We start from the raw sequence: 12,648 nt of genomic DNA on the forward strand, positions 1-12,648 counted from the left end.
GCTTTTCAGGGACATAGTGGAATACTTTAAATTCATTGTCTTTAAGAAAAACTTAAAAATCCAGTTGAGCTTTGACTTGTTTATATGGGAACCATACCTCAACATTCTTTGATCTGGAGCCTCCAACTCTACAAGAATACTTTTCTTAATTTTTGCCATCATTTTAACTCTTCAAAAACAGAAAGTTGTGTAATTTGCTCTTGTAAATAGGGAGGCTTACATAATACATTTCCAGTCCATTTGCCCATACTTATTAAGACAGCATTTCAATCCAAAGAAACAGAATGCAGACCGTTTTTTCTTGCTTTGTAATTCACAACAGTCAAAGAAAGTTTGCTTGGTAACTTTTAATGTTTCTGCAGTATTTTCATTAAACATTTAAAGTGAAATAGCAGATATAGTACGTAAATGCAACTATAAGAATGTTTGTCATAAGTGGTCACAGTTCAAGTAATTTTAATGTAAGGTTTCTTAACACAAGTTTGTTTTTAAATAAATAAATAAATAAATCAATGAATCAATCAAGATCTTATTCGTGTATAAGACAATGTAAATGCTGAAGGGGGGAATGCCACCTTGATCTGACAGTGCAAGTTAACAACACAAAAAGGTTAACCTTTTTCATCTTCCTTGTTAGACTGAGGAATTTTCTAAATTCAAATGAAATCAAGTGAAACATTTCAAAACATGCTATCTTAAAGTGAACGAGCTAGAGGTGTCCACATTGTAAGCGAAAGGACATTCATTTTGGTCCAAACTTGTTCAGAACAGTGAACATCAATGCCTGGAAATCTTGTATCTGCTCACTCTGCAGTTGTTGTTGTTGCAATATCAACTTCATAAGTTCTTCCTGTTTTTTCTCTTCCAACATAAGTTCCTGTTTTCGAGGAGCAAGCTCCTCTTTATGGGTTTATTGCAAAAACTCATTTCGTTCTCGCAAATAAAGCAAAGTATCACTTCCACTTGACCTTTTCTTTTTCTTTGTTTCATTTTCTCCCTCTACACTTTTTCTTTTCTGGGTCTGCCCCATCCTTTCCATGGCCTGTCTTCTCATGTCTTCAGCATTCTCTTTGTCTTGATGTTTTCGATCCCTCTGCCTCTGTGTGCCCGCTCCATCCATTGATTCAGCTGCATCTTCCTTCTCTATAAGGTCCTTGATAGCAGTTTCAGCCTCAGACATTTCCGTGTCTATACCACTGGCTTTCTGCTCATTTTAAAGCTTCTTTCGGAGTTTTTGAGCCAGAAGCTGGTAGCGATCACACACAGCTCTCGGATCAACTTTAAAGTTGGGTTCCAAAATCTCCAAAAGATTGTCTGCACTTATTTTCCCCTTTGCTCCCCTCTGAACAGTTCCCTTTTTCGTACCAGTGAATGGATCTACAGCAAGAATCTCACGGCACGGCAGGACCTTCAAACTGCAAACAGATCACAAGCCATTGGTTTGGTTGGCCCAGGTCGGTGACAAGAGTTGTAAACTCCTTAGATAGACCATAACCTTGCAGGAATACAACATGGTGGTAGAGCATAAAAGTGGAAAGGACCATCCCAGCGTAGACGCCCTTAAGCAGATTATAAGTTGGTGTTTTTCCTCCCATCAGAGTGATCCTTTTTTTTTCTTTTCTCTTTTTCTCTCTATTTTAGTTACCCACCTCAAAAATAGACTTTAAAGGGGGGAGGTGTCATGAAATTTCTTTGTCCTTTCTTTTCCCTTCTAGTTATCGTCTTAGTGTTATTTCATGAAAAAAATAATTTTTTCAATGGGTCGGCACATAATTTTTCAACAGCTTTTCTCAACACCTCCAGTGGGTTTTTCAACACTCCCAATGCATATAATAGAAGGAAATCAGACGGACTTTTCAGATACAGTTCTGCAAACCTTGGACCGGATGCAGACTGCCATACAGGATGGCTTCAGAGCTACGGAAGTGCAGATTTAATCACTGGAAGCCAAAATGAAAAGCGCTAGATAGTCAAGGGATCAACTCGAAGTGACATGGCTTTGACGTCATCACCGAGCTCTGCGAGAAAAAGAAAAATATCTCCCCATCCCGATTTGTCGGTATGAAACGTAATGGAATAATTTTATCTATTGACGCATTGTCATTGTCAGATTCTTTTTCTTTCCATGGAATAATTTCTGTGTAAATGCACGTAAACGAAGGTAAAATCTTGGGCCATTTTCAAATTTCGTTTGCATTTTTATCACACCTTTTGATTGTTTCCTTCTGTTAAGCTAGAGCTTTCCGTGAGATAATTCTGAATAAGTTAGTGAGTTAATAGCTGTCACAGTGTGAAAACAGTTTCTTTCTGAGAATATTGTCATTTTGTATTTCTAGAACTTTTTTGAAGGGTTAAATATCACAAAAGAGACCCTTGTCAGCGCAGTAACATCATCAGGACTGGTCAAAACCATTTCCAAGCAAGCAAAAGCCTTTGTTGCGTCGTCAGAGTTCTTTAACATCCTGAACAACTATGTCATTGTATATGCATGAGGGGAAGGGCAAGCTTATTTTTTGACTATGTTTAGCTGACAGTCTGTGTATCATGGTGTACTGGAAAATTTGTTCAGATGGATGTTTTGAGTTTATATACTCTAATTTATCTTTTCTCATGACTGAGGAAAGACATAACACACTTAGATAAGTAATACACTTAATTGATATCATCTTTGAGGTTCTGAAATCCACTAATACACACTTGGCAGACAAAAGAGTGGAAAGTGGATAATAAGGCGATGGGTGGTACAGAAATATGAAACTTCTCACTAGGAAGTACCACATATTTTCTCATTGATGTTCCACATTTACAAAATATTTTTGACAATGACACGTAGGGTAAGTCTCTAGTTATCGTATGCCTAATGTGTCAAAGTCCATGAAGTAGCAACAAAACAACAACAAGTAACAGAAGGAAAGTACTATTTGTCTTCCATTAGTTGGGGTATATTGTATATTTGTCTGTGATAATACTTCACCAGTAGTAGTCAATATGGCCTTAGTCAAGAATTAGTTAAGCTTAAGGATGTTCACGCCCAAAATGTTCCCACATGCAGATTTTTTTTAAACTTGCCACTCAGAAAGGTAATGATCTACTTTTGCCAAAAAGGCAAAAAAATGGGGGTCACCGTGCTCCTCTTTGAGATCATGAGGTGCACTTTTCGAAGTCATTTTAAGACGATCTTAGCTTACAACTGTCAGCAATAAAAAAGCTACCTTATTGAAATTTAGATCAGGTAAACATACTCAATTCAACATAACTAATATAACTAAATTAACCTTTGCAGTTGATGTCTTTGAAATAGACCTTGAAAAACGATACATATTCAACTAAGAAATAAACTTTGGTCTCACCAGAGCATAAAAGGCGAAATATTTGTAACTTGTCACGCACAGATCTTATTTCTTTTTTGTTAAAATGGACAAAATCAGAAAAGGTAGTGATCTACGGAAAGAAAAATAGAGGTCACCAAGCATTCAAGGGAGTAAAATCGCTGCAAAGTTCTCAAAGCGATGGTATATTCGCACTGTTATGTAATTGCATGACATTTCCGAGAAGACCTGGGTTCACAGCTATCCCATGATGCCACACGCTTTCACGTTTCATCCTTGTGGAAAATGTTTGCGCCTTTAGCAACGTGTTTACCTTCGTGGTCTGCGACGCATGACGTGTGCGTGACATGCGCGAACGTTTCAATAGGCGTGAACGTCCTTAAATTTAAAGTTGCTCTTTTTTGGTGCATGTGTACAAATTGCAACTTAAGTGGTACCTTATAGTGGTCACATTGATTTTTTTTGTTGCATACTGTAATTTACTATACAAACACCAATGAAATACTGTATGCTGTATGCTGTATGCTTTACAGGAATATACTGCTCAGTGTCTCTACTTTTCTGTAGTCATTAGTTAATCATTAAGTGTTAAGTATGGCCTGTTCAGTATTTAATTTTATAAACAATGTAGTTTAATCTGGTCTCCTGTCCCCAATTTTGTATACTTTATGGGCCAAACCATTATTGTAGGAGTACTTATCTATGCGATTTATTGGATTATATTATCTTGTGTGCTTGTAAATTAAGTAATCATAATTAGTTTTTTAAGTATTGTTGTAATAATTTTAGTTAATGCCTTGTTTTATTAATGTAAATTCTTCAAATTCTGTCTGCTGACCATAAGCCCCTGGCTTTGGCTGCTCTCATGTACTAGAGTCTGATATGTAATAATAAAGTGGAATGAATGAAAGCAAATACTAAGTGAGCTTTCACGCCAAAACATGATATTTTCACACATGAAAAGATTACGATTGCTGTGGTTACATATGAAAATTGGGCCTTTCGATGCCTTTTGTGAAATGATTTATTATTTCATTGGTGTTTAATAATAAATAAAACATTACATGGCTGCTTGGAGATACGAAATTCCTCTTGTCGTGTTGAAAAATATTTCACTTGTTTGCTGCGCTCACTTGTGAAATATTTTTTAACACCCGAAGAGAAATGTTGCATGTCTGCGCAGCCATGTACATTGTAATATCCTCCTATATATTATGTAGTAATATTTGTAGCCACAATGTTTAAGCTGTGATCTGACCCTACGTGACGAAAAAAAACTTTTGATTTTTTAGATGCCATTTCTCAAACTTTGCCTCCAACAAAAAGAAGAGGAAACAGATGAACATTGGTACATATGAGCGGTACTAGCAGGAGCAGAAAAGAAGGAAAAGAATCAAAAGGGTGAGATTTCACTTGCCTTCAGTTTCAAAAAAGTAGACAGAGTAAAATAATGGTTAATGAGACACAACAAGACAAGACAAGCTGTCAGCCAAGGTCAAGGACCGAGGTCGAAGGCTCCTTCTTCATGGCATTCTACTGTAACTTGCGGCGTCTACCGCAACTCACAGCAGGGTTGGGCACCACTCCTATCCCGTTGCATACACAACACAACTTGTCCCCAGTACTGGTACTCATTTTACCCACCACGAATGGATGGAAAGCTGAGTGAACTTTGGAGTGTATGGCAATGGTTATCTCTAGAAGGTCACCCATCCTGTTGATAACCCAACCCAACGGGGCTTAACGTTGGACACTATTCGGACAACAATGCCGACCCATTGAGCCAACCGAACACTCTGTAAAGAGAACCATTTCGTATCATGTCTTCATCCTTTTTGGAGGGCAAGAGGTCAATTCATAATCAGTTTATTTTTCTAAAATAATGATTTGGTACATACACAATGTAGTCAAATTAGTTTTATGTACACCAGCAGCTTGCTTGAGAAGTATTTTACGTTATATTCCTTAGAATTACAACAGTAGGGCTAGGAAAAAAAAATCGGTTTTAATACACAGTATGATCCTTCAGTTTTTCAGTTTTGAGAATGCTTGTTGTACCCTGGTATGTTACTTTAAGCAACACATGTAGTCATGATGGCTTTCACCACTAAGAACAATTTTCTCATACATTTTATGCGGTTTTGTGTTATCTCAGTCTTCATACAGACGAAAGGTTATTGACAAAATTTCTTTGTTCCACAGTAACTGGAGAAGTTTGAAGCTCTGCGTTCCTAGCTGATGTCATCCGATAAAGAGCAAGACACTCTGGTGACGAGGCCTCTTGTCTGGAGAGCAGAGGAGCTATCCACTATCTTTCATGGTTTGGACTTGCGCCGCAAAGACCGTCAAACCGGCAGAGGAGGCAGTGTGTAAACAGGAGGGTTGCCCTTCCCGCGACAGAAGACATAATGAAGTCCTAAAGAAACTGAAGAGGTAAATTTTTTTTTCCCAAGTCTGTACTTTTATCAACGATGATATTAGGGTGCTTTCCATTGGGAAATCCAGATTTAGATCGTAAAATCGGGAACTTTCGGATTTCCAATCGAACGCAAAATCCAACAGATTTTATCACGGATTTCACTTGTGGGAAATTGTTGTCAGGAAGGATTTCAAGTAGTGGTGTGGGCTACTTGAGGGCACTTTTGACGATTGGAAATGGAGCGTTCTGATTGGTCGATTCAAATGTTGATGGGAAATTCAAATTTGGGCCGGACATGCCAACGCCTACGTTAGGGGGACATTCAAATCATGAAATCACAGACACGTGACACTGCGGACCCTCAGGAAATTCGAATTGGGGGTATTACAGAGTCCCAAGCCCCTCACGGTCAGAAAAAACTACACAGGATAGTTTCTTTCCGAATCAAATGGTTTAATAATCCGCCGTGTCTCCAGTGGATGTTGGAGTTTGTCCAAGGTGTTTTGATGCAACACCTCGTAATAGGCCATTTCCGAGATCATGCCTGTCTCCTCTTCAAACCGAGTCTCAGTGCGAAGTTTTTGTTATGAAAATTAGTTTTCATTCATATGTAAAGTAGAACTAATTACCACCACAAAAACTTCGCACTTAGACTCGCTTTGAAGAGAAGGCAGACATTAACTCGGAAATGGCCTATTGAGTTGCGCCATTCCCTCGACATTACATTCCGTCGTTGGGTCGAGTTGGATTCCTTCATGATGCTCAAAGTCCTCCACATAGGCCTTTCGTTGCTCTTCCATGTCGTACCCACTAGGCCATCCGGACGCTTCCACTTTGATCTTAAGCCAAGTGTTGACATACTCGGCAAACAATCCGCGGCATGCTTCCTCAGAGTGGCACACTTCGTGGACATGTTGAATCACGTAGCCCATCGCCACCGCTTTTTCTAGCTCGGGGGTGCACCACGTACCGGTCAGCGCCCATTCATCCTCAGTGTGATCCCACGAAATGTTTGGCAATGTCTTGCTCCACACACGTACGGCAAAGAGGGAAGGTGAGCTTTCCTCCACACCAGTAAGGCAAGACGGGGTGAAACAATTTCTTTGGTGGGACGATTGTGCACAAAGTCAGACCAAAGTGCTCCGAGAGGTTGGTGGTGCCAGGTTCATAGATGAACTCAAGATGGCCAGTGGGATACATTCCATTCTTATTGACCCATGGGTAGAGGGAAGTGTAGTCCACATATCGGATTTCCTCAGCGACTTGAACCTTGTAGTAAAGGTAGGAGGCATTGGTGCCTCCTCCAAAGAAGGCGTCGCAAGGATTCATGGGTTTGATGACAGGAAGGGTTTTAACGAACTCAGCCACGCAAGGTTCTGCCTTCTTTTGCTGCTCCCACTCACATTACCAGAGGGTCACAACATGGTATCCGAGGTCTCAAAGACTCTGAAGACGTTCCATGGTGGTACGTCAGACATCATCCATACAACGATTGTCGTAACAGCGGTACGCTTCGTAACGATCGGGGAAACACCGTTCGCACCCATGCCAAAAACAACCCAAGAACTCGAAGACCATGTTGGTGACTGGATTGAAGCCGTCCACCCTCCAACGTCGACCAGGGATCCAGTATTCACTTTGGTTGCAAGCATGCTGGATACGTTGGTTTGGAAGCAGGTCTTCCTCCTGCATCCAATTTTCTTGCCACAACAGCCATTCCATAGCCATTCCATTGGTGATGAGTCGCCATCCCTTGACAGGTTTGGAGGCGATAATCTCTTCCTCCATGCAGTTGAGGCGATAGTCATGCAGACAGGCTCCTGCAATCGTCATTTTGTCAAAGGGACAAAAGCTGGTCTGTTCGTGGAGGAGTTTGACGTCAGAGATACAGTAGTCCACGAGATCCCTCTGGATATCAAACTGTGCCTTGTTCGCCACTTGAGGCGGGTACCATTGCTCAAACTCCGCTTTTCCTTTGGTGGACATAGTTTCAGGGGTGTACATCTCTCTCAGTGGCATGGGACCTACATAGTCGACGTTCGCAGGGGTGTTGAAAAGATGTGGCAAAAACCCCTTCTTCAAATTGTCGGAACCAACCCAAACATTTTGGTAAATGAAGCCAGAGCCATGGCAAAGAACGACATAGAGTCGATGAAGCGAATGTACCCACCCCTGTAAGTGAGCTCGAGAAGTTTGCCACCCGTACGCGTGGGCTTAAACTTTTGTTTGCGTTCGATCAAACGCTTCACCACAAAGTAAGGGTCGTAACCCTTGAAATTGCTGACTGACGTAGCATGTGTCCTGCTCCATCAATTGTTCCAGCCATTGCAGAAATTGTTCCATGCAATTCTCGCCACGAAAGACTTGAGGCAAGGCATCCTCTGCCGTCATACCCACCCCCGTATCTTGCATGGCCTCTGTATCCCAAGAGACTAGTAGCAGTCGGTGGAAGGTATTGTCCTCCTTCTCCTCCCCGCCCTCTGTAGCAGTATTGGGGTCATTGCGTACCTCACAACAGAGTCCGCTTGTTGATTTGCACGATGCACGCACGATCTTGGAGATCTTTGGGGTCGTTGGGGATTTGCACAAAGCATTGATGCTGGTTCAAATCCGTCGTTTCGCTGCACAACGGGCATTTACTGTACCCGCACCAATGTTCGTCTTGGTCATTCATCGAACGAAGCAGTTTTCTGCAGTTTGCACATTTGTGTCACGAGTTGCATACCAACGACTGATTGGGACCACATGCTTTTCCACTGAGGGTCTTGGTCTGGTGGAGTTGAAAGCACCCATCCCCATAATTGGCGACGACAATGACAACAGGGGATGTGGACAGGATGTTGACGCAAGTACGCCTCGCTGTAGTCCTTGCACTCATTCTGTTGGCAACCAGGGCAGTAAACGCCTTTCCCTTCAGAACATTGGTGACCACCTTGTTGATTATACGGTTTCAGGCACTGTCCACAAAAGTAGCTTTGCCCAAAGAATCCTGGCAACGAGGTCAATGTGTTGTAGTGTTTGTCCTCGTGGAGAAGGGCTAACAACGTAGCACCCTGCCCAAACGCAAAACAAGCATATTGTCGATTCGCGTCCACCACCACGATTCAGTAATCACGAAGACTGGGCGCTTGAGCCAAAGTGGTTAGTTCCTGGAGACCCATGGGACCCCCAGCTGGAGTCTGGTTTCCTCTAAAAGAGGCATAGCAGCTTCGTTGCAACGCCGTTGAGCACGGTTGGGATGGGTCCACTTGTGCCGCTCATTGATGTTGGAACCAGCCAGGTGCAGGCCACGAGCAGTGACGATAGCACGCGCACAACAGAGTCCTGCATCGTCCCTGGGCATGTTCACAATACACTTTTTGTTGAGACGAAAATTCGCCGAGGATTCGTAGCCAGGTCGTTTGTTTTTGGAGACGTCACTTCCTTGAGGCCCTGCCTGGACATGGACGAATTCCAGTTCAAAAGGTTCGTCGGGGTTGTATTCTTCCCCGGAATTAAGTTTTTGTGCCAGATCATCCAAAAAAAGCCGTCACCGTGTCCGGTTCCTGAAGCCACTGACTGACGCCTAAGCCTTGAGAAAGGGAGTCGTCGTAGTGTGGCGAATGAAAACGAAGAAACACACAATCACGATCATGGGTGGTAGCATCGTCCAACAAGGATTCTATCGCACCCCATAGATGTTTTGACGCCGTGAATCCAAACGTCCTTGTTGTTCCAACCGTGTCCTAAAGATGCGTTCATACACTCTCATGACAGCGGATCGACGCTCCATGATGGGGTCCAAAACAAAACGAAAATGTCCTCCTCCACCTACTTGTGCAGGAGCTTCCTCAAAGAAAAAAGAAGTGTTTTGACGAGCAAAGGTCTCAAGATCGTCGTGTAACCTTTGCCGATGCTCGGTGAGATGGAGATTTTCATCATTCATGGGAACTGCCAACCACTCTTCAACTTTGTCGAGAGCATGAACTAACAGTTCATCCTCATCACTTTCCATCAAATCCGCCACATGTCGAAGTTGTTCTTCCCTCAGCAAAGCACGTTGCTCCTCTAAAGACAATCCACTAGGTCCTGCACTTGGAGAAGAAATGACGAGCAAATGAACTGAAGGCTGCAATGCACCGTCTTTTATAACCTTCAAGGAAACACGTGATCAAAAAAGTACGAGCCTTGGGTGACCTTTCCAGGACGTGAACACGAAGCAGCTCATTCGCTCAGTATGTATGGCCTGACTTGTAAGGTCACATGACCTTTTGAGAGGGCTGGGGGGGGGTATCCCCAACATTTTTATGGCCTGACTTGTAAGGTCATACAACCTGAGGAGAGGGGATGGGGGGTACCCCAAAAACCTTCGTGGTCTAATGCCTTCTAAAGGTCAGAGAGAGTGGTTTGGAGTTCACTATGTTGCGGAAGGAGATTTGGATCAATAAATACCAGACACATGGAAGTCCAGAACTTGCATTTTTTAACGTTCGTAACAACAGCAACAACGTCAGTCAGCCATTAAAGTCTTTTACAATTTGAGTTTTTGTTTGGCTTGCATGATTCTCTTCACGATGGCATGTTGTTTGGCAATCTTGTCCAACTGATTGATACCCAGATCGCCTCACTTGAGTCCCCCTTTCAAATGCATCGCCGGTCCCATGTACTGGTACCCTGGCCAATGAAATTTGATATCCGTTTTCTCCAATAGCTTTTGCAGATTCAAATTGCCCCCTTTCTGGCACCGTCGTTGCAGGGTCTTGGGAGGCAAGGCCTCCCTTTGGGTTGTGTGCTTTTTCTGACGGTGCTTAGAAGTCCTGCCCATCAAGACGCCGCCAAAGTTTGGTGTCAAAATCCAGCCAACCCGGTGGGCGTTGTAATTCATCTGTTTCGGTCGGGTGACAACCTCTGTTCTTGCGAGCTTTCCTCTTGGCGGATCGGGCCGTCCTTTGCATCATCTCAGCCACACTCTCACCCAACATGGGATCTCCACCAAAAGGGAGTTCACCCCATTCGACGAATGGGGTCATCGTATTGGGGGTGGCTTTCTTCTTCTTCTCTTTCTTTTTGGGTACCGGCGTGGTCTTTTTAGGGGCCAGGAGGTGGACTGCAGCGGCCAGCGTCGCTAGAGGTTCTGCCTCAGCTGCTGCTGCCAGTTGTTTCCTCTTTTTCACCAGTTGCGTCAACAACGTCTGTGACGGGCCTTGCGTAAACGCTTCTCCTTCCACGTCCTCGTCCTCGTCAGCACCACCTGCACCACCACCAGGACGAACAGCTTTGGTCCATTTACTTTGCGCACTTCGCGCGACAAAGGTTTGACCAACGCTTCTTTCATGGCCGGTGGGATGTCCTCTGCCATGGGAAAGGCGGCTTCTCTAGCAGCCAGAAGTACGGCTTTGGTCACTTCAGAATTATCGGTCAAACGTTTACGTTCGCGATGTTGAAGATGTCGGATCTGATCTTTCATCGCACAAATCGAATCCACGTATCACACCATCCATCGTCCATGTTACGCAATCATTGCCAGAACTGGATCAAAATGACACCTCATCACCCGCTGATGCTCTTTTATGGACACGTCCACCTAGCAGGCAATGGTTGCATGCCATGTTCAAACCTTGCCAAAGACCCCGACCTTGCTGACTCACCAGGATCTGACGATGCTTTTTCAAGGAACGTTTACGACGGGTCATGTCTCGCAGTGCTTGTTAATGAGGTCGTAACTTGGTTAGGGTGGACGACGATACCGGAATCTGTCCACGAAGCGTGTTCACGACCAATTCGCTCAAAGCATTAATCTGATCGGCATTCGCCGCTTGCAAGCGTTCGCGACGTGTCTGATGATCGGCTGCTTTCAAGATACTCCGAAGAAACGGAAGTTGACGTCCAATACGCCAAGACATGACGAGACAATCCTTGGTTTTTTGGACAGGTTCCCTTTATATGTAACGTCGACGTCATCGTCGAGTGGCAGCTTCGAGCCCTTTTTTGACACCGTAACCAGCGGCTCCCACACCTCCTAACGCTACTGCCTTCCCTGCCGCAATCACACCAGGAATCGCTAAAGCGACCAATGGAAGGATGCCTCAGCATTGTCGTCGTTTTCGAACGCCTGGACATCGCATCACATGCTTTCTTCGTCTTCGTACCATCACACGTTACTTTTCCACGAGGGGGGGCGTAATGTCCTGTGGTAAGTGCAGCTCCCATCCTTTGAGGACGTCTCGCCATCGATCCGGAAAGGCTTGCAGGACCAACGCGCGACATAAAGTCTGATCCCTGGGATTCTTGAAGACGATCACGTAATGCGCATTGCGCGAAATGGTCTTGGCAAATTTCCCAGGTGGAAACAGATCTTGACACAAGTACAAGACCGTAATGTGTGGATGATGGGATTCTCGCGTAAAGAGATCCAACACGCGTTTATCGTTCCCTCCTTCATCCATGAGATCGTCCAAGACCAACACCCCACCTTAAGGAAACCATGTTTGAAGATCGGTGACTTCAGGGATTCCTTCGTGAAAATGGATGCCTTGACGTTTCATGCAATCGAACCAGGGTTGCCATGCGGCGTAACAGTAATGACACGGTCGCATCTTTCTGCCCTCAAACACGGTGCTTACTGTCAAGAGAGCTTCGGTCAATTGCGTCTTGCCACTTCCTGACGGACCGACAATCATCGCACTACTGGGCATACGTATCATGACAAAAGCAAGAAAGGACGAGAGGGTACACTTCTTTTAAAGCGCCCGGTTGCGTACCGACGTCCCGGGTTATACTCCATCACTTGATGGACTCCCATCCTTGATGTTATACTTGTACGATCCGACTATTTATGTAAGACAAGACACGCATACCATTTCCACGAGGTATGCTTTTTATTCACGAATGACAACAAACTCGTGCCCAATACAAGATTGA

At 43.9% G+C, this 12,648-nt stretch overlaps 1 pseudogene; it reads right to left on the reverse strand.

Annotated features, from left to right (window-relative positions):
• Positions 1 to 742: 742 nt before the first annotated feature.
• LOC138040351 (inner centromere protein-like) lies at positions 743 to 6,680 on the reverse strand (annotated as a pseudogene).
• Positions 6,681 to 12,648: the final 5,968 nt, after the last annotated feature.

The sequence above is a fragment of the Montipora capricornis genome, chromosome 3, assembly GCF_036669925.1.
Source record: "Montipora capricornis isolate CH-2021 chromosome 3, ASM3666992v2, whole genome shotgun sequence".
Taxonomy (NCBI): Eukaryota; Metazoa; Cnidaria; class Anthozoa; order Scleractinia; family Acroporidae; genus Montipora; species Montipora capricornis.